Source organism: Somniosus microcephalus, chromosome 14 (genome assembly GCF_052327205.1).
Source record: "Somniosus microcephalus isolate GS21.2 chromosome 14, FLI_Smic_1.0, whole genome shotgun sequence".
NCBI lineage: Eukaryota > Metazoa > Chordata > Chondrichthyes > Squaliformes > Somniosidae > Somniosus > Somniosus microcephalus.
In genome coordinates this window covers 59,354,778-59,374,729 of record NC_141000.1, presented here as the reverse complement: position 1 = coordinate 59,374,729, position 19,952 = coordinate 59,354,778, and the positions used below count along the sequence as shown (strand labels likewise).

At 40.5% G+C, this 19,952-nt stretch overlaps 1 long non-coding RNA gene across 1 annotated transcript in view; it reads right to left on the bottom strand.

The window, feature by feature from the left end:
* Positions 1-1,720: 1,720 nt before the first annotated feature.
* LOC147107507 (uncharacterized) overlaps positions 1,721-19,952 on the bottom strand; it is a 406,521-nt gene continuing 388,289 nt past the window's right edge. The window contains exon 3 of the long non-coding RNA XR_015080821.1: positions 1,721-5,560. This is a non-coding gene — a long non-coding RNA (uncharacterized LOC147107507). The remainder of the gene's footprint in view (positions 5,561-19,952) is intronic.

Below are 19,952 nucleotides of genomic sequence, written 5' to 3'. Positions count from 1 at the left end.
AACCTCCCAGGAATATCGACAAACATAGGGACTAATGAGAGGGAGGAGCTGACAGAAATTAGTATCTCTAGGGATATGGTGTTGGGTAAGTTGAGGGGACTGAAGGCCGACAAATCCCCGGGGCCTGATAAACTACATCCTAGGGTACTTAAGGAGGTGGCCCTGGAGATAGCAGATGCTCTAAGGATCATCTTCCGGAACTCCATTGACTCGGGAACAGTACCCGTGGATTGGAGGGTAGCTAATGTTACCCCAATATTTAAAAAGGGGGGGTAGAGAGAAAGCAGGGAATTATAGACCAGTAAGCCTTACATCGGTTGTGGGCAAAATGCTAGAGTCCATTATTAAGGATAAAATAGCGGAGCACTTGACAAATGGGGAAAGGATCGGACAGAGTCAACATGGATTTACAAAGGGTAAATCGTGTTTGACTAATCTGCTGGAATTTTTTGAGGAAGTAACTGGTAAAATAGATGGGGGAGAGCCAGTGGATGTGGTGTACCTTGACTTCCAGAAAGCCTTCGATAAGGTTCCACACAAAAGATTATCATGCAAAATTAAGGCTCATGGGATTGGGGGCAAAGTATTAACGTGGATAGAGAACTGGCTGGCGGATAGAAAACAGAGAGTTGGAATAAACGGCTCGTTTTCGGAGTGGCAGGCAGTGACCAGCGGGGTGCCGCAAGGATCTGTCCTGGGACCCCAGCTGTTCACAATATATATAAATGATCTGGATCGGGGAATTGGATGCAATATTTCCAAATTCGCTGACGACACTAAACTAGGAGGAGGGGTGGGCTCTGATGAGGATGTCAGGAGGCTACAGTGCGATTTGGACAGGTTGGGGGAATGGGCGGATACGTGGCAGATGCACTATAATGTGGATAAATGCGAGGTTATCCACTTTGGGGGTAAAAACAGGAGGGTGGATTATTATCTAAATGGCAATAGATTGGGAGATGGGGAAGTGCAGAGGGACCTGGGTGTTCTTGTGCACCAGTCACTGAAGGAGAGCATGCAGGTGCAACAGGCGATTAAGAAGGCAAATGGTATGTTGGCCTTCATATCAAGGGGGTTCGAGTATAGGAATAGGGATACCTTACTACAGCTGTACAAGGTGCTGGTGAGACCGCATCTGGAGTATTGTGTACAGTTTTGGTCGCCCCATCTGCGGAAGGATGTTCTTGCCATGGAAAGAGTGCAGCGGCGATTCACCAGGCTGATACCTGGAATGGCGGGAATGACCTACGAGGAGAGATTGAATAGTTTGGGCTTGTACTCACTGGAGTTTAGAAGATTGAGAGGGGATCTCATCGAAACATATAAAATTATGGCAGGCCTGGACAGGCTGAATTCAGAGAGAATGTTTCCAATGGCAGGGGAGCACAGAACCAGGGGCCACAGTCTAAAAATAGCGGGCAAATCATTTAAAACAGAGATGAGGAAGAATTTCTTCACTCAAAGAGTGGTGAGCCTGTGGAATTCCCTGCCACAGAGGGCTGTGAAGGCTAATTCAATAAATATTTTCAAGAGAGAATTGGATATATTTCTGAAGGCTAAGGGGATTAAGGGTTACGGAGAAAAGGCGGGGACGGGGTACTGAACTGGTAAGATCAGCTATGATCTCAGACGAAGATCAGCCATGATCTCATTGAATGGCGGAGCAGGCTCGAAGGGCCGAATGGCCTACTCCTGTTCCTATCTCTATGTTTCTATGTTACTTACCTTCTAATTTCATGTCTTTGTGAGATCAGCAGGCAATAGTTTCTGTTCTATTACCAGTTAAAATGTTACTCACTGAAGACTACTGATTGCCAATGTCCATTAGCAGTTGATGGTGAAACCTGTTCTCACTTGTACAAAGGCTCTTCAAACAATTGCACAGAGCATTTTGGTATAAAAGAAAACAACACAAATAACTGCTGTTTTCTTCCACAAAATGTGATTTCACTAACCTAAACTCAGTCTTCTGAATACCATTAGGAAATGTCATTTTTTTCTCAACATCCTACAGAATATCGCAGCAGGCTAGTCTGGGTCTGACAAGTGTGCGCGTAGGATGGCGTACATCTAGTTAAAGTGGAACTTCAATTATCCACCATAATGGAGAAGGTTGTGCCAATTTGCTGGAGGAGAATAGAAATTGTTGGATAATCGAGGTTACAGTGGAAATGAAGAAGCAGCAGATGACCTTAGTTCTAACATTCCATTTCTTTTCAAATATTTTATTGAGTTATTCTCAAATGACAAAATATTTGAAGAGAGACAGTATGGAACAAGACCATGTTTAAAAGGGATTGACGACAGTAGCAGCAGCTGGGGGAAAAGAATAGAAAAACCCTTGTACTGGCAAGTAAAGCCTACCGATCCATTGCTCAAAGGAGCAGGGGAGCTTTGTATACAGAGATCCTTTACATTTTGTTCCATTACAAATATTAAGTTATTTTTGAGATTACAAAAGATTGAAAACAAACAGCATGTAAAAACAGCTTTATAGAAAAGGCTCTTCCACTCCCATCAATATCTGATCAATATACTTCTCTATCACTGCTCCCTATAGCAGAGTCTATCTGTCTCACCACGCCTGCAAAAAATCTTGCAGATAATTGTAATGCAAATAATTCAGAATGGAATATTAACATCTAAACAGGGAAAAATTCTGAACAATACAATTGTGCCTGTACAGAGACAGAAATGTTTTGCATTCCATGTGTTGCTCCCTTCTCGGCAGAGTTAAGTCAGGAATAAAGACTTCACTAAACACTTCATTTTAGTCTTATAGGATAACTCACGGCCATCAATACAAGCAACCTTTTCAGCTATTCAATTACAAACCATGTTAGTAAATTTAGGTTATCTGAACATGTTTCGCAATGTAACTACTTGACTACATTCATTTAAAAAAAAATTGGCTTTGCAATAAATATCGGTAGCCACAGCACTCTTGCACATTAATGCCAATTTTGGATCTTCCCCATAAAAACAGAATGTACATTTTGATGCATTTTTAAACAAGAGCAAAACGCAATACAATAATGTTCCTCTTCTTTAGGGACTGAAATATTCCACGTGCATCATTAGCCTCTGAGCTACAATTTCAGACCTCCTTATCTAAAATCACAGGCTAACCTTCAATTAAATTTCCAACAGCAGAACTGAGGACTATTATTGTCTGACATTGACCAATACAATTCATAAAAGGATCGGTGGTCAATTCACTTAAGCAATAGCTAGAATCACTGAGGTACAATTCAAGGGCATGCCATCAATTAAAAGTTGCCCCTCAATCCAAAATTACATTTTCCATTTAAACACGAGAAAATTCAATTGCCCAGATTGGCCCTGACTTACTGCTGGTGCAAAAAAGAGTTATAGTAACTGCTACTGATTTTAAAAAAAATATATCCCTTATTTCCCCAGAGGTAATCTTCATTTTGGGCACTGAAATACTTGAATGCCACAGAAAAGGAAGGTTGTCACCCAATCCAGCAGCAAAGAATAGATGGATAAGAATTACCTCAATTTCCAAACAATTTATTGGGACACAACACCAGCATTTTTCTGGCAGGAAAGCACGATGCCAATTGTAAGATTGACTGTTCCCCCTTACCAGCATTAACAGGCAATATTTGGAAGAGCATATCCTAATTCTAACACTGCCCCTGATTATCCTGATCATCACATAATATAGCAGCATCACTATGGATAACTAGAAAATGTTTTTCCTCAATGTGGCAATAAGCATCTGGAAGACTAATATGCTCCCCATTTCTGGAACGTTTGGTAACTTTGGTCCAAGTCTTTCACTTGTTTTCCTCTGTATGATTGCTAAACATTCCAAAGAGAAGCTTTACTTTGTAACAACTGAAATTACATATTTAGATTCAAACATAGGAACAGGAGTAGGCTATTCAGCCACTCAAGCCTGTTCAGTCATTCAATCAGAATGGCTGATCTGTACTTCACCTCCATTTCTTCGCCTTTCATCCATATCCCTCAAAATCCTTAATGAACAAAAATCTAGCGATCTCAGTCTTGAAAATTTTAATCGCGTCAACATCCACAGCCTTTTAGTGAGAAAATTTCACATTTGTACTACCCTATATGTGAAAAAGTGCTTCTTCATTTCACTCCTGATTGGCCTAGCTCTTATTTTAAGATTGTGCCCCATTATTCTGGAAATCCTCAAAGGAATTAGCTTCTCTGTATCTGCACTATCAAATTCTTTCACTATTTTCAATACCTCTAATAGATCACCCCTCAACCTTCTAAACGCAAGGGAATATAAGCTAAGTTTATGTAACCTGTACTCATAATTTGACCCTTTAAACTCGGGTACCATTCTGGTAAATATGCGCTACAACCCTTCCTGAGGTGCAGTGTCCATAACTGAAAGCAGTACTCTGGATGGGGTCTGATCAAAGCTCTTTACAGCTGAAGCACAACTTCCTCCCCCTTTGTATTCCAAACCTCTTGGCATAAAGGCCAACATTCCATTACCTTACTTGATTACTTTCTGAACCTGCTCACTGGCTTTTAGTGATTTGTGTACCTGAACACCCAAATCCCTTTGCTCCTCCACAGTTCCTAGTCTCTCGCAATGAAGAAAATATTCTAATTTTTCTTTTTCAGATCTAAACTTCATGACCTCACACTTACCACATTAAACTCCCTCTGACATAATTTTGCCCCCTCACCTAATCTTTATGTCCCTTTGTAATGTCCTGGTCCCACCTGCACAATTTACTGTACCTTCTAACTTCATGTCATTTGCAAACTTGGATTTAAACCCTTTATTCCTTCATCCAAGCCACTGATAAATGTGGTGAAAATCTGAGGCCCCAATACAGATCTCTGGGGGACACCATTTCTGCAATCATTGTTTGAGTCATATTTGACAGAAAAAAAATTGTAACTTGAAATAAATGAACTGCTTTCAGTTTTGATATTTGGTTCAGATTATAGTGGTCCAACACAAGTCAAAAAAGGCAAAGGGTTCCACCGAAATCAAGTGGATTTCTTAATCTTGTTTAATATTAGAATAATTTTTACATCTTGTAGTTTTTAAAATGTACAAACCAGAAATCAATCAAGAACACGTGAAAACCTGGGTGACATCCACGCTTTGTTCAAACATGTTGCACTATTTAACAAGAAAACCAACTGAACAAGCTTTGATTAATTGAATTTCTGATGCAAATTTCTATCAATTCAGTATCTATTCTCTCCTATCTTTAAAAAGGGGGTGGGTTATCGTAACGTATTATGACAGTATTTGACACAAAAGATGATCATCAATAACAGTACTTGTATAATTTATACAAACTGATAATTCATTTACACTGCTGCATCAATATTCAATTCATTTAACATATTGAAGTGTCCTTTGCCAAGATTCTCAATGTGAGTTTTGAAACTGAGCAAATAAATGTCAAAGAACAATTTTCCCTTACTGTGGTTGTTCCATCTAAATAAAGGTGCATGCCAGTATATTTGTTGGACTCTTTTTCTGGATTTTCCTCTGGCATAATCAGGAATCCATGTACAGTACTTCACTTACCTAGAATCAAAAAAGAAAATAAATAGCAAATAAATAGTGGCTTTTTCACAAAATCAGATGTCACATATATATCCCATTTAGTATCCTGAATTATTCTGAGCAATTTTGATTGTTAGTTTAAATCACTGGAGTATTATGTTCAAAAGTTTGCTGAAACAAAAAGGCTTCTCCCACTGATGGTTACTAATGGTCACAGCTTAATCTGAAGCATGTAATAGACTGAACTGCAAGATCACCCAATTTGTCAGATGTGGATCTAAAAGGCTTGAATAAGTGAGGAAAAGAAAGTGTGTCTTGGGGTATACTGAGGTAGGAATAGAAGGATATGCTGATAGGGTTAGATGAAGTAAGATGGGAGGAGGCTCGTGTGGAGCATAAACATCGACGTAGACCTACTGGGCTGAATGGCCTGTTTCTGTGCTGTAAATTCTATGTAGTTACCTTGATTATGCTTCTGCCCACCCTGTTTCCTGTAAGACCACTCCCTTCTCCCAGTTTCTCCATCACATCTGCTCGACAACGTCACCTTTCACACCAGATCTTCCAAAATTTTACTTTTCCCTCAATTGGGATTTCCCCCAATGCAGTAGATAGGGACCTCGACTGTGTCTGTCTCATTTGCCGCACTTCCAACCTCCTCCTTTCTCCTCCCTCCCAGAAGCATAGTGGGGACCCCCCTTATCCTTACCTTCCACCCCACCACCCTCTGCATTCAACAGATCATCCTCCACCATGTCGGTCACCTCCAGCGCAAACCCACTAATGAATACATTTACCCCTCCCCTTTCAGCACTCCAAAGTGACCGTCTCCTCCATGATACCCTGGTCCATTCCTCCATCACCCCAATGCCTTCCCATGCAAGCGAAGGAGATGCAACACCTGTCTTTTCACATCCTCCCTTACCACCGTCCAGGGGCCAAACACTCCCTCCAGGTGAGACAGTGAATTACTTGTACTTTTTCCAGCCTAGCATACTGTATTCGCTGCTCACGATGTCGTCTCCTCTACACAGAGAATATCAAATGCAGATTAGGTGATCACTTTGCTGTCCACAAATGTGACTGAGCTTTTGGTCATTTGCCACTTGAATTCTGCATCCCACTTTGACAGCTCTGCTCTTGACCTCTTACACTGTTCCAATGAAGCTGAATGCAAGCTCGAGGAACAGCACCTCACTTTCTATTAGACATTTTACAGCCTTTTGGCTGTAACATTGACTAACAACTTTTTCTTTTGGACAGAAGGTATGTGTTCATCAGAGCTACTGAGAATGGGGTAGGTGTGGGCTGATGTCTGGGATGGGGATCCCCCCTACACAGTTGGCAGCCTGGTCCACACCCCTTGTGTTCACCTGCATTTCTTCCACCACGATCTTCGGCTACGGGACCCTTCTCTGTTTTTCCAGGTATTCCACGCTTCCCTCCCCCTTTACTATTCTGCTGTAACCATTCACACATCTTTCATTTCTCTAATTTCTCTGATTACCTCCTTTTGCCTTCTGTCATTTAATCATCTCCTTGCCCTCACCCAATCTCGGATCTTTATTTTTTCTGCCCTCTTTTCCCTGGCTCTCTACCTGCTTTTAAGCGGTTCATCTGTAACATCTTCCAGTTCTGATGAAAGGTCATTCACCTGTAATGTAAACACTCTGATTCTCTCCCCACAAATACTGGCTGACCTGCTGAGTGTTTCTGGCATTTTCTGTTTATTGCTGTATTTATTCTATTAGCATTGACAGATTTAAGGAGCAGCCAGGCTTAAAGACCAGTAAATTTTCACTTCTGGTACCTGCAACACAGACATTTTCCAACCCTCTCGCGCCCGCCCCCCAACACCCCTCCCCAAGAGACCTTTCAGACCATCAGAAGCATTGCTGCTATTTACAGATATGTATGCCTTTAATGCGATCAATCAAGACATTAACTGGTGTTAATCTAATTAAGATTAAATGGAAAGATATTGACCACCCAAATCTCCCTTATTATCCTCTCAGTGAGCCAATGTAATCCATTAACAGTAATGTCTCCAGATATTAGGCACTGAGTGGAGGTCAGTAAAGCCAAAGGCTTTTAAGCCAAACAGGCATAAATTGTTTGCAAAGTGGTTTAAAGATCAGTAAGGCACTTTGGTAAGAGGAAAGCATAATTTATTTAATTGCGCAGATACATTCAAGGGTCTTGTGATGGAAAGAACAAAAAGACATAAATGCAATACTTATACAAATGGTGACCCACTGGCCAACAGTTAAAGGCTTGACTACTGTCATCATAAATCTATGTACAGAGTAAAGGGAGCAGAGAGATGATCAAATACAGCAAGTAAAAGTCTTTCTCTAAAGGTTACATCTTTGAAACTAGTCAATATGCCCATTAGAAAAAGTGCACTTCATGTTACGCTGCAAACTTTGCAAGCTCATAAATCCTAATAATTCACTTTAAATGCTACAATTTTAACATCTGAGGAAATATCTTCTAACATATTTAAGTGCTGCAAGGTACATCATGTACAGTGATAAGTCATCCTCGGTTCCGAGGGACTGCCTAAGAAGTACAGTACAATTTGCACAATGCAATATCTAGGACAGGAAAACCTTACAGGAATTCGTAATTTATAATTACAGTCCACCATTGAAGTCAAGCTCCAATAGTCAAGATCATGCTCCTATTTTCTCATGTTAAATATTACAAAGGTAACATTTACTTTGAAATCTGTAACTTGTAGGCCAAGATCTTTCACTCTTCAAATACTTAATTATTTGTAGCTACTATTCATATTGATCTAGTCTTGTCATTAAAAAAATTTTTTTTTTTTTTTATTTTTTTTTTTTTAATTTTCTTCCCTTCTTTGACTATGAAGACAAAAACTGCAGCTGAGGTACAGTTCCACAAGCATCATCCTCCAAAACCTCACCCAAGTGAATTGTGTGTGCTAGGAGGTTCTCTCAGCATGAGGGGCATCACAGCCTAGCCCAAACCCTGTCCTCACCACCATTCACATACACACCTTTCCAGTTCACTAGATAATGGCAGGAGAGGGAACTGCAGCTGATTCTCCCCTCCTGGAAAGTGGCACCGAGGACATTTTTAATGTTCCCAACACTCACCTTTAGGGTTTACTTTGAACATTTTTGTATTATGTTCATGACTGTTTGCAATTTCCATAAGCAGAGCAAGTCTCCTATGAACCAAAAATATTTGGCCTCATACAAATCATAAAATAGCATGCCCAGGATTAACCATTTTCCCTTACTTGTGTTCTATATCACAACATTACATTGGCTGTCAACCACATTCTCCTGTCTTTTCCAAAAGTGGCAAATGCTAGATTTAGGCCAAAGCTTTTATGCTGAAATTAACTGTCAAATTTACTTACATGTTAAATAACAAAAAAATACAAGATACTGAAAGTACAATTAAAGATATAATCTGCTCACAATACTCTTTTTGTAACAACATATTTTTACAGTTTAATAAGTAACAGCGATTTTGAACAAAACTAACTTTAGAAGACCTTCATTGTGTGGAGATGTACATGAATGATGCAAATTTTCAATCCACAGAGTTCAGATTTCCAGTCAGCACTAAAACTAAGTGACCAGAGCTGCCACTTCTGCCTTGGGAATCTTTTAAAATTACAGCCAAGCCTTTAAAGTTAGCCCCCTACACCTTGACAGGTAGGGTGTTAATGTCTTGGCATTACCATCTTGCTTCAACTTTCATTTTAATAGTTCAGCAATAAAAGTAATTGAAATTGTGTTTTCCAAGAAGAGTTAAATGTGAACATCAAGTGACTTTTGACAATTTATTTCTGATCAGAGGTGTTGTCATAGACAAAATAAATCAATCTAGATCAGACATTTCATTGTCTGATTATGCAGTCAATCACATGTATTGGTCATCATTGCTATAGCTGGCTGGATTAAGCTTTTAAACCATAATTACCCTGACCATCTAAAGTCATAAAATATAAAACATAAATCCCCCAATTTGTCATGGGATGAGATACATGTTTACAGTAAAAAAAAATGCTCCAGCATCATAGATTCATAGACTAGTACAGCACAGAAGGAGGCCATTCAGCCCAGGTGTCAGCCATGGCTGAGTTGGTAGCACTCTTGCCTCTGTCAGAAAGGTGGGGGTTCAAATCCCATTCCAGAAACTTGAGCACAAAAATCTAGGCCGACACTCCCAGTGCAGTACAGAGGCAGTGCTCCACTGAGAGGTGTCTTCTTTTGGATGAGACGTTAAATCGAGGCCCCGTCTGCTCTCACATGTGGACCTAAAATATCCCATTGCATTATTTTGAAGAAGAGCAGTGGAGTTATCTCCGGTGTCCTGGCCAATATTTATCCCTGAATCAACATCACAAACAGATTTTATGGTCATTGGCCCAGAAATTCGGCTCTCCACGGGTGAATACGCATGGGGTACTCACCCGTAAGCCCAATGGAAGTGCCGGTTTTCTGCATGCACTGCGCATGCGCGGGAAACCGGCACTTCCGATCCTCTGAATGAAGGGGTTCAGAGGTCGAACGCGCGCGGGGGAGGCTGCGCGTGCGCTTTGAACTTAGGTTTTTTTTTATACAGGTTTTCACGCAAGGTTAAGCCTGTAGGATTTACACATTTAAAAAGCAGGCGTAAGGCCTGCATTTTACAAGGTAAGTGGTCAATTAATTAAAATTAAAACATTTTTTCCACAGGTTTATTATTTTTAAATACTTTAAAGCAAGGTAAGTTTATTTTTAACCCTGTTTTTTTATAAAATAATTTTTTTCAAAAATTTAAATTATTGTTTAAAATAGTTATTTAATGTAATTTGTAGTTTATTGAAAAAGTGTGATTTAAAAAAAAAAATATTTGAAGGTTTAATGCTATTTTGGGCCCGTAGTATTCATAAGTTTAGACAGGTCTTCCTGTCAATCTTATGAATGGGCTTTTCCCTCCTCTGATTGGCTGCCCATGGCTCGCGTGATCCCAGGGGACGCATCGCACTAACTACGCCCCTGGGACATGCAAGCACAGCGCGCCAGCAGCTGGGCCAGGCCCCAGAGCGGAATTTCACAGGGCCCTAAAGCTCAACTGCCGGCGCGCAAGGTAAGTGCAGGTCGGGGGCTTGCACCCGCGGGAAGCCCCCAACCCGAATTTCTGGGCCATTATCACATTTCTGTTTGGGGAAGCTTGCTGTGCACAAATTGGCTGCCACGTTTCCTACATTACAACAGTGACTACACTTCAAAAAAAAAGTACTTAATTGGCTGTAAAGCCCTTCAAGACATCCTGAGGTTGTGAAAGGCACTATATAAATGCAAGTCTCTGCCAGCTCTTTAGAAGAACAATCCAGTTAGTCTCACTCCCTGGCTCTTTCTCCATATCCCTGCAATTTTTTCTCTTTCAAGTATTTATCCAATTCCATTTTGAAAGCTACTATTGAATCTGTTTCCACCACCCAATCAGACGGTGCATTACAAATCCTAACCACTCGTTGCATAAAAAAGTTTTCCCTCAGGCTACCTCTGGTCCTTTTGCCAATCACCTTAAATCTATGCCCTCTGGTTATCTACCTTTCAGCCACTGGAAACAGTTTCTCTATCTAAATCCTTCATGATTTTAAACATCTCTATCAAATCTCCTCTTAGCCTTCTCTGTTCAAAGGAGAACAGCCCCAGCTTCTCCAGTCTATCCACATAACTGTAATCCCTCATCTCTGGAACCATTCTAGTAAATCTCTTCTGTACTCTCTCCAAAGCCTTCATGTCTAAAGTGTGGTGCCCAGAATTGGACACAATACTCCAGCTGGGGCCGAACCAGTGTTTTACAGGTTTAGCATAACTTCTTGGCTTTTGTACTCTATGCCTTTATTTATAAAGCCCAGGATCCCACATGCTTTATTAACTGCTTTGCTAACCTGTCCTGCCACTTTCAAAGATTTGAGCACAAACACCCTCAGGTGTCCCTGTTCTTGCACCCCCTTTAAAATAGTTACATTTAGCATGTATTGTTTCTCCTCATTCTTCCTACCAAAAATGTATCGCTTCACACGTTCCTGCATTGAATTTCATCTGCCATGTCCATATAGTGCAAGTAGTTGCAAGTAGTTGCAGTAAATATATATTTGTGCCAAGATTTCTCCATAAACTGCAAATTTTTGTTAACATGATAATCAGTTCTAATGTGTTTTATGCATCATCTGTAAAAGAATCATCTTCAGAAAATCTCTCTAAAGGTAAAATGTTTATCATACATCAAAAAATGATTTATGTTTGTAAATCAAACATTTGATGGAATGCAATATAAATTCACCATTGACCTGTGCCATCAAATAGAAGGCACTGTATGAAAAAAAAATGCAGGTCAGTTTGTGAATAGACAACATTTATAGAGTCAAAGGTATCCTTTTGAGAAGTTCTGCAGATTTTAAAACAACGTGCTATATATTTCGACAATTTATCCTGCAATTCTAATATTAAGGGCTAAGTAGAGAAATACGTAACAAGGAAGCCTATTTTCTATCAAACAACTTATTTTCAGACAGTCACGGTTTGCATTTGCCCTTTATAGTATATAGAAGTTAATGGGCAGAATTGACATTTCCTTACTGCATTGTATTCCTACATTTCTTTTCATTTAAGCAAAATATTGTCTGTTGAAGCTAGGGGATTTTATGTAACATTTTCACAAAACTTCAGCTCTCCCAGCAAAAATAAATTGTTTTATGCTAAATACAGATATTTTCTTGAGTTATGGTGAGCTCGTGTTTACATGGAGCTTCAAGAAACGGTTTTTGTGTGGTTACAAAGCAAACCATGTCATGGATTGGAGTTCTTATGTATTTTTTTTAATCATCCTTCCAATATTTGTAATTAATTTTACCATTTCACAGGGCATCTGGTCTATGGCACCCCACCATTGGCAAACATCGATAACCTACAAATTCTTATGCAATGTTGTTTACTTCTGCCTGATCCACTAAGCATCATTGATATCAACAGAAACAGGTGCTTGACTGCCTATTCACATCACTATGCGATGTAAAAAGAGAAAAGTATCAGCAGTAATTAGCCATAAACAATGACAAATAAAAATAGAAAACAAAAAATATTGCAGCATTTTTGATGTTTGCCCTTGATACACCAACCTGAAAATCTATTAATGTTAAGGCATTGTGCAGCAGTGAGCTGAAGTCTGTTCCTTCTCTAGTTTCTCTCAGAAGCCCATTTGCTGTGTCTTCATCACCTCCAGATTCACTGTTCCAAAGTTCTCCTGGCCGGCATCCCATTTTCTATCCTCCATAAGCTTCTGATCATCCATAACTCTGCTACCTGTTTCGATGCTGCTCTAAGTCCTCGTTGACATTCGTTGGCTCCCGGTTCACCAATAATTCAAACTTAAAATTTTCATCCTTGTGTTTAGATCCCTCCATGGCTTTGCCCTTCCCTATATCTGAAACCTCCTCCAGCCCGACAATCCCCACCTCAATCTCTCCATTACACGGAGTCAGGCTGAGTGTTTACGCACTTTCCTTTGTCCCACCATTGGTGGCCGTGCGTTCAGCTATCTAAACTACATGCTCTGGAATTTCATCCCGAAACCCCTCTACCTCTCTTCATTTAAGGCCCTTCTTAAAACCATCCCTTTTGACCAAGCATTTGGTCAACCCTCCCAACATCTACTTCTTTAGCTCAATATCCATTTCTTTGATTATGCCTCTGTGTAGCTCCTTTTTTGTTGTTGCATTAAATGCATATATAAATGCTCGTTCTTTTTGCAAATTATTGGCAGATAGCAAATTTATTGATTCAATTTGGATGCTTCATCTATCACCATAAATATTAATCAATGTAAAATCAGAATAATGTGCATTGGTGCAGTCTACTTTATTGTAAACTCTACCATTGGACCAAATTTTTTTATTCAAATGTTTTAGAAATTTAAGTATAAAAAAGGTGTACGTGATAAACCAAAAAGAAATAGTGCACGTTGATATGTGAAAATGATTCCGTGGATGACTCAACTTTAATTAGTTATTATAGCTATGCTGAATCAAGAAGCAGGTGGAATAAACAGATGACTATGTCAAGGTGCACCATAGGGTGTTGGGAGGGATGTTAGAATTAAGAGAGACAGGTGATGGACTGGAAGTAGAACAATAAAGGTGAGGGAGGATCAGAACCATCATGTTAGCAGGTGGGGAAAATAATGAGTTGATAATATCATCGACTGCAGCATCTCAGAATCATATTCGGCCCATCATCTCTGTGCTGGCTCTTTGAAAGAGCTATTACTGCATAAAAAAATGGTGCTTTTCAATTCTATCATAGGGCTCAAAGACTGCTTTCTCTTATTTTGAGGTATATACACTGCAACACCCAGGTATTGCTGTAAAAGGAAAAGGCCTTTGAACCCTGGAACTCATTGGGGAATATTAAAGATAGATAACTGCAGCCACTCATTAACCAATAGCGGGGGTGGGGGGTCAAAACATATTCATGAATACAAAACTTGTTTATCCAAACACTGGAAAATTCCACCAAAAACGCTTTAGAATTTATCTTTATATATTTCGGTTTGGTCATTAGGATTTAAATATTACAGAAAAATTGTTCATTTTCCAGTTCTTTTACCAAAGAAAATTTGTTCAAAAAGTCAGTGCTGACCCTGTATTAAGGTAGACTGTTGGGGTACAGTAAATAAAACTTTATTCTGCATTTGTTTGAGATTGGACATAAGAACTGGAAAAGTAATCCATCGCCCAGAAATATTTTAACAATATTTGAACAAAAATTAATCACCCTGACACAGAGCTTTTAATTTAATTTGATGGACGTTAAATTGCGGGGTGGGGGGGGGGGGGCAAAATTTCCCTTGCGACTGCTAGAGCATTGAATATTATTTTTCTTGTATACTTTTAGGAAATTTTCCCAATCAGCTACAGCATCAACAGTGACACAGTAAAGGCAAAAGAAAAAGCAAGACAAAGACATGAGGCCACTGAAGCAGACAGCATAAATGGGTTCAAGACGTAAACAGATCTATTGATCTCGAGCCAAAAGAAGAGCACCACTCGACTGAAACATAACTAAGCCTACTTGAAACAGACAGCAGCACAGATATACACACCATGGGAGACTTTGACATTTGAATTTGAGGAGAAAACACAGGGTGAGTCATAGAGCATTGGGAGTAGGTTATGAGGAGCCAATTATTACAGCACACTGCATGCCCCTCCTGAGTTGCACGAGCTTTCACACTGAGGCAGGGATAGTACCAGACCCATGTTGAGGAATCTCTTACCTCCCTTCACATTATTGCAGGGTGATCAAAATCACTGCGTAGGAATCCAACACCAGCATCGTCATAGAGGAAAGATTACCTGCACGGAGGTCTGCCATTTAGCATAAGGTAATACCATAGAGTCATAACGGCACAGAAGGAGGCCATTCGGCCCATCAAGTCCATGCCAGCTCTCTGTAGAGCAATCCTGTCAGTCCCATTCCCCCTCTCTTTCCTCATAGCCCTACAAGTTTATTTCCCTCAAGTGCCTATCCAGTCTCCCCTTGAAAACATTGCGTCTCCCCGCTTCCACCACTTCCGTCGGCAGCGAATTCCAGGTCATCACCACTCGCTGCGTAAAAAAGTTTTTTCTCACATCCCCCTGTATCTCTTGCCCAAAACCTTAAACCTGTGTCCCCCTAGTCCTTGTACCATCAACTAGTGGGAACAGCCTTTCCCCGTCTAGCCTATCCAAACCCGTCATAATCTTGTACACCTCTATCAAATCACCCCTCAACCTCCTTTGCTCTAATGAAAACAAATCCAGCTTCTCCAACCTGTCCTTGTAGCTAAGATACCCCATCCCCGGAAACATTCTGGTAAATCTCCTCTACACCCTTTCAAGGGCCTTCACATCCTTCCTAAAGTGTGGTGACCAGAACTGGACGCAATACTCCAGTTGTGGCCTAACCAGCACTTTATAAAGGTTCAGCATAACTTCACTACTTTTGTACTCAATGCCTCCATTTATGAAGCCCAAGATCCCATATGCTTTGTTAACCACTCTCTCAATATGTTCTGCCACCTTCAGGGACCTATGCACATTAACTCCCAGGTCCCTCTGTCCCTGTACACTCTTTAAAACTGTGCCATTATGTGTATATTGCCTCTCCCGGTTCCTTCTGCCAAAATGCATCACCTCACACTTCTTCTCTGTATTAAATTCTATCTGCCACTTGTCTGCCCATTCTGCTAGTCTTTCTATGTCCTGTTGCAGTCGATTGGTATCATCACTGTTTGCCACCCCCCCAAGTTTGGGGTCATCGACAAATTTAGAAATTCTACTGTATTCCAATATCCAGGTCTATTATATATATATATATTATATATATATATATATAAAAAAAGTGGTCCCAAGCACTGACCCTTGGGGAACACCACTGTCTACCATCCTCTAGTCTGAAAAACAGCCATTTACCACAACTTGCTGTTTTCTGTCCTTAAGCCAATTCTTTATTCAAGCTGCCACTGACCCACCTGTTCCACGAGCCTCAATTTTGTTAACCAGCCTTCTACGTGGTACTTTGTCAAATGCCTTCCGAAAATCCATGTAGACAACATCCATTGCATTCCCTTCATCAAAAAAATCAATTAGATTAGTCAAACACGATTTGCCTTTTACAAATCAGTGTTGGCTTAAACCTCCCCAAGTGCCTGTTAATATTTTCTTTGATTATTGTTTCTAAAACTTTACCCACCACTGATGTTAAACTGACCGGCCTGTAGTTACTAGCATTGTTCTTGCACCCTTGAACAATGGTGTCACATTTGCCACATTCCAATCTTCAGGCACCTCCCCCGCATCTCTGGAAGACTGGAAAATTATGGCAAGCCCTTCCGCTATCTCCTCCCCCAATTCCCTTAGCAACCTGGGATGCAAGCCAGTGGTATCTGCAATGGAGAACCCAATTACATAGTCCTTATTACAGCATGAACATCTCAAAAATGCTCCCACTGCTGCTGCAAAAGACTTAAGAATCCAAATGCAATACAGTTATTAACTGCTTTGCTAACCTGTCCTGCCACTTTCAAAGATTTGAGCACAAACACCCTCACAGTTAGCTCCCTACACCTTGTGAGGTAGGGTGTTAATGTCTTGGCATTACCATCTTTCTTCAACCTTCATTTTAATGGCTCAGCAATAAAAGTAATTGAAATCTCAGAGGTTAAATGGAACTACAAGGGAGGGTTTCAAAGACCTAATGGCACAGATGTACCAACTGGCAAACTTCATGTACAAACAATTAATCCGTGCTGCACTCATTCGAAAATATCAGAGAAATATAGTATTTTAAACATTTGTATGTGAACTTCATTTGGAAAATATACCCCTGTTGAGATACCGCGGCAAACGTGGGAGTCGAGACCAGAGCTAGTAAACAGAACAGCTTTTTATTTCAGCCTCATGGCAAAACAGGAACTGGAAGAGCCCGCGCCTGACTTAAATACTCCCCAGACAGGAAGTGCTCCCGGCAGCCTGTCCCTGTGGGAAACAAGTTGCTGGAGGAAAGGGCCCCCGGTTGGGGGCATCTGCTTAAACTGTCCGTACTGCCGTGAGCGGATTGTGTCCAGTGGTGGCGTGTCGCCACACCCCAATACGTGTGCACTCATCTATGCTCAGGCAGACCAGTAATCCTCGAGAAGATACCCTTCAACAGTGACCTGACTGGAGTAGTGGAGGAGCAGCTGGTTGACATCCATGTCAACAGCAGTTATGTGCCATCACGTAGTTAGGCAAAAGTGACAGTAGGCACTCCCTGTTAAGCAATGAGCCAACAGCCACTTCAGCAAACGAGTCCGCTAATGCTGATAGAGGTACATGACAATTAGTTGCATGTAGAGGTAGCTGGCCTTCTGTATTATCTGTAACTAAGAAGTTGGCTAGACAATCACCCATATTGGTGCTACTTCAATTAGAGAAGTACATGGTAACAGAAACACAGGAGCTCAGTGCACAGACAACACAAGCACATTCACCAAAGCACACAATAAAATTAATTGATATTAACTAGAGCCAATTCAACAAACCTGGTTAAAAAAAATACATGGACAGCTGCAGGAGGCCCAAATACTGTGCCAGCAGAGTGATGAACTGACCTTGCAACAGCTGATAGCCCAACTCACAAATCTCATTTGAACACACACTCTGCACAGTTTAAGCTTTGTGTTGCAACGTGATGTGAGGAGGGGGCAGGGGGCAGAGGGCAGAGGGCGGCATTAGAGTGAGGAGCATGCTACTGCTCAAAGTTAAATGGATAAAAATTATGGGACTAAATAAAATGTGGGTGTTCTACTTTTTTAATAAAAGGTTCAAATATGATTTGAAAAAAGTTTACCACTTTTTTTTTAAGGCTGTGTGGTGGCTGACAGCCCACGGTAGAAACACCAACTGGAACCTGTTCGATAATGGCAAAATGGCACTGGTGTCAACCATTTTTTCATGCTGATAAAGTGGACATTCTGCTGCATGAAGTGATGCAAGGAGGACTGTCCTGTTTGGCACTTCAGAACACCCTTCCCAGGGGACTGAAGTGCATAGTGCTGTGCAAATAGTGGCAGCTAAACATTGTTGACAATAACTGAAGAACTTGGGAACAAAAGCAGGAGAAGATTGCATACTTTAAGGAGTGTGACAAAGCAAGACTAATAAACAGTACCATAACATGGCAGAAGGTTACATGCCACAAAGTACTGCTATTCAAAATGTTCCAGATTTACTACTTACTCATGCTAAGCCCTTACCCAATCTTCGTTGCATCTCATGCATATCATATAATTAGCAGGGCACACATTCAAGATACAACATACAATTGAAAGCTAAGTCACACTCACCAACGTGGTTACATATTGGTATCTAGAATGGGTGACACAACATCATACATGGCAGCCAGTGATCTCCTGTACCTTGGGAAAGGCACCAATGTTTTGACTTTGAGCAGCTACATCTCAATACTTAGTGGGAAAGGAGATGAAAGTACTGGCTGTGCTGAGTGAATCATGTGTGTGATCCAAGTGTGGGCAGGACATTACCTGATAACAGCGCTAGCCAGGAATAAGCCATGGGCATAACAACTGAGGGAAATGGGAGTGCAGTCTCAATGTTGCAGGTTGGCTGCAGGCATCCTTGCTGCAGATTGCAAAGTTCTACCCTGTTGATTCAGAGCAAGCTGAGGCAGTTGTCTTGGATCATTGACGGGTACATATGCCAAAGTTTGCAGATATCCTCTGGGGCCTGTTGATCTCCCTGGCATACCTCATTTTGTCCTGCACTCTCAGCCATGAAATATTGTATTCAACCCTTGAAAAACAAACTTATCTTATCTCCCTCATTGTTAATGTGCATGCGTTTTTCAAAAGGCCTTAATCACACATCTTTTTTCTGAACTTAAAGTTCATTGATCCATTTTTGGATGGTCAGAATACTGACAATAGCAATAAACCACAGACAATAATCTGTTACTACTTTTTACTTTTATGCATGATTGTATTCACATGTACATTTTTGTTGTGCTATCATTAGTCAACTGGGGAAATATAGTCCCTTATTTTTCTTTGCTTCAGTTTTTTGAAAAATAGCCGACTTCACTTTACAGTAAATTGGTAAGCGGAGAAAGCAGTTTATAATGAACAATGACAAAGCAATGCCAGAGATTAATACTATAATTATATGTCTAATGGTAGAGGTATATCTTTACAGGAAAATAATCTGCACATATGAAAGTCTCACTAAAAAGCCCATAATGACTAATGCAGGAAAGGGAACACTCACTGGTATAATAGGGGTTTTCTTCCTCTTGGAGAGTATGCTATTATGAAAGGGGGGGAAGGAGCTTCATCATGCATCGAGCCCCATTCTATACCTGGCCTAGGTGTGCTAAAAAAAAATATATTGTGCAAAATAAGGGCAAATTACAAACACGACTATGAATATTCTTTAACCTGATGAGCACAAATTTAACTCACCCAAAGGGGTCAGATTGAAGATAGCAAGGCTACAATTTTCTGAAACACTGGTTGATAAACAAACTTGCAATACATTATAAACATATAGATCTTGCCTATATGACTCCAGTCCCATAGCAATGTGGTTGACTTTATGTAACTACCCTCTGAAATGGTCTAGCAAGCCACTCAGTTGAATCAAACTGCTACAAAAAATTACAAGAATAAAAAAACCAGATGGAGCATTGAGCATCGACCTAGGCATTGGATTCAGACCCGACGAAGGTACACCCAGCCAGCTGACCCTGCAAAGTCGTCCTCACTAACATCTGGGGACTTGAGCCAAAATTGAGAGAGCTATCCCATACACTAGTCAAGCAACTGCCTCACATATTCATAC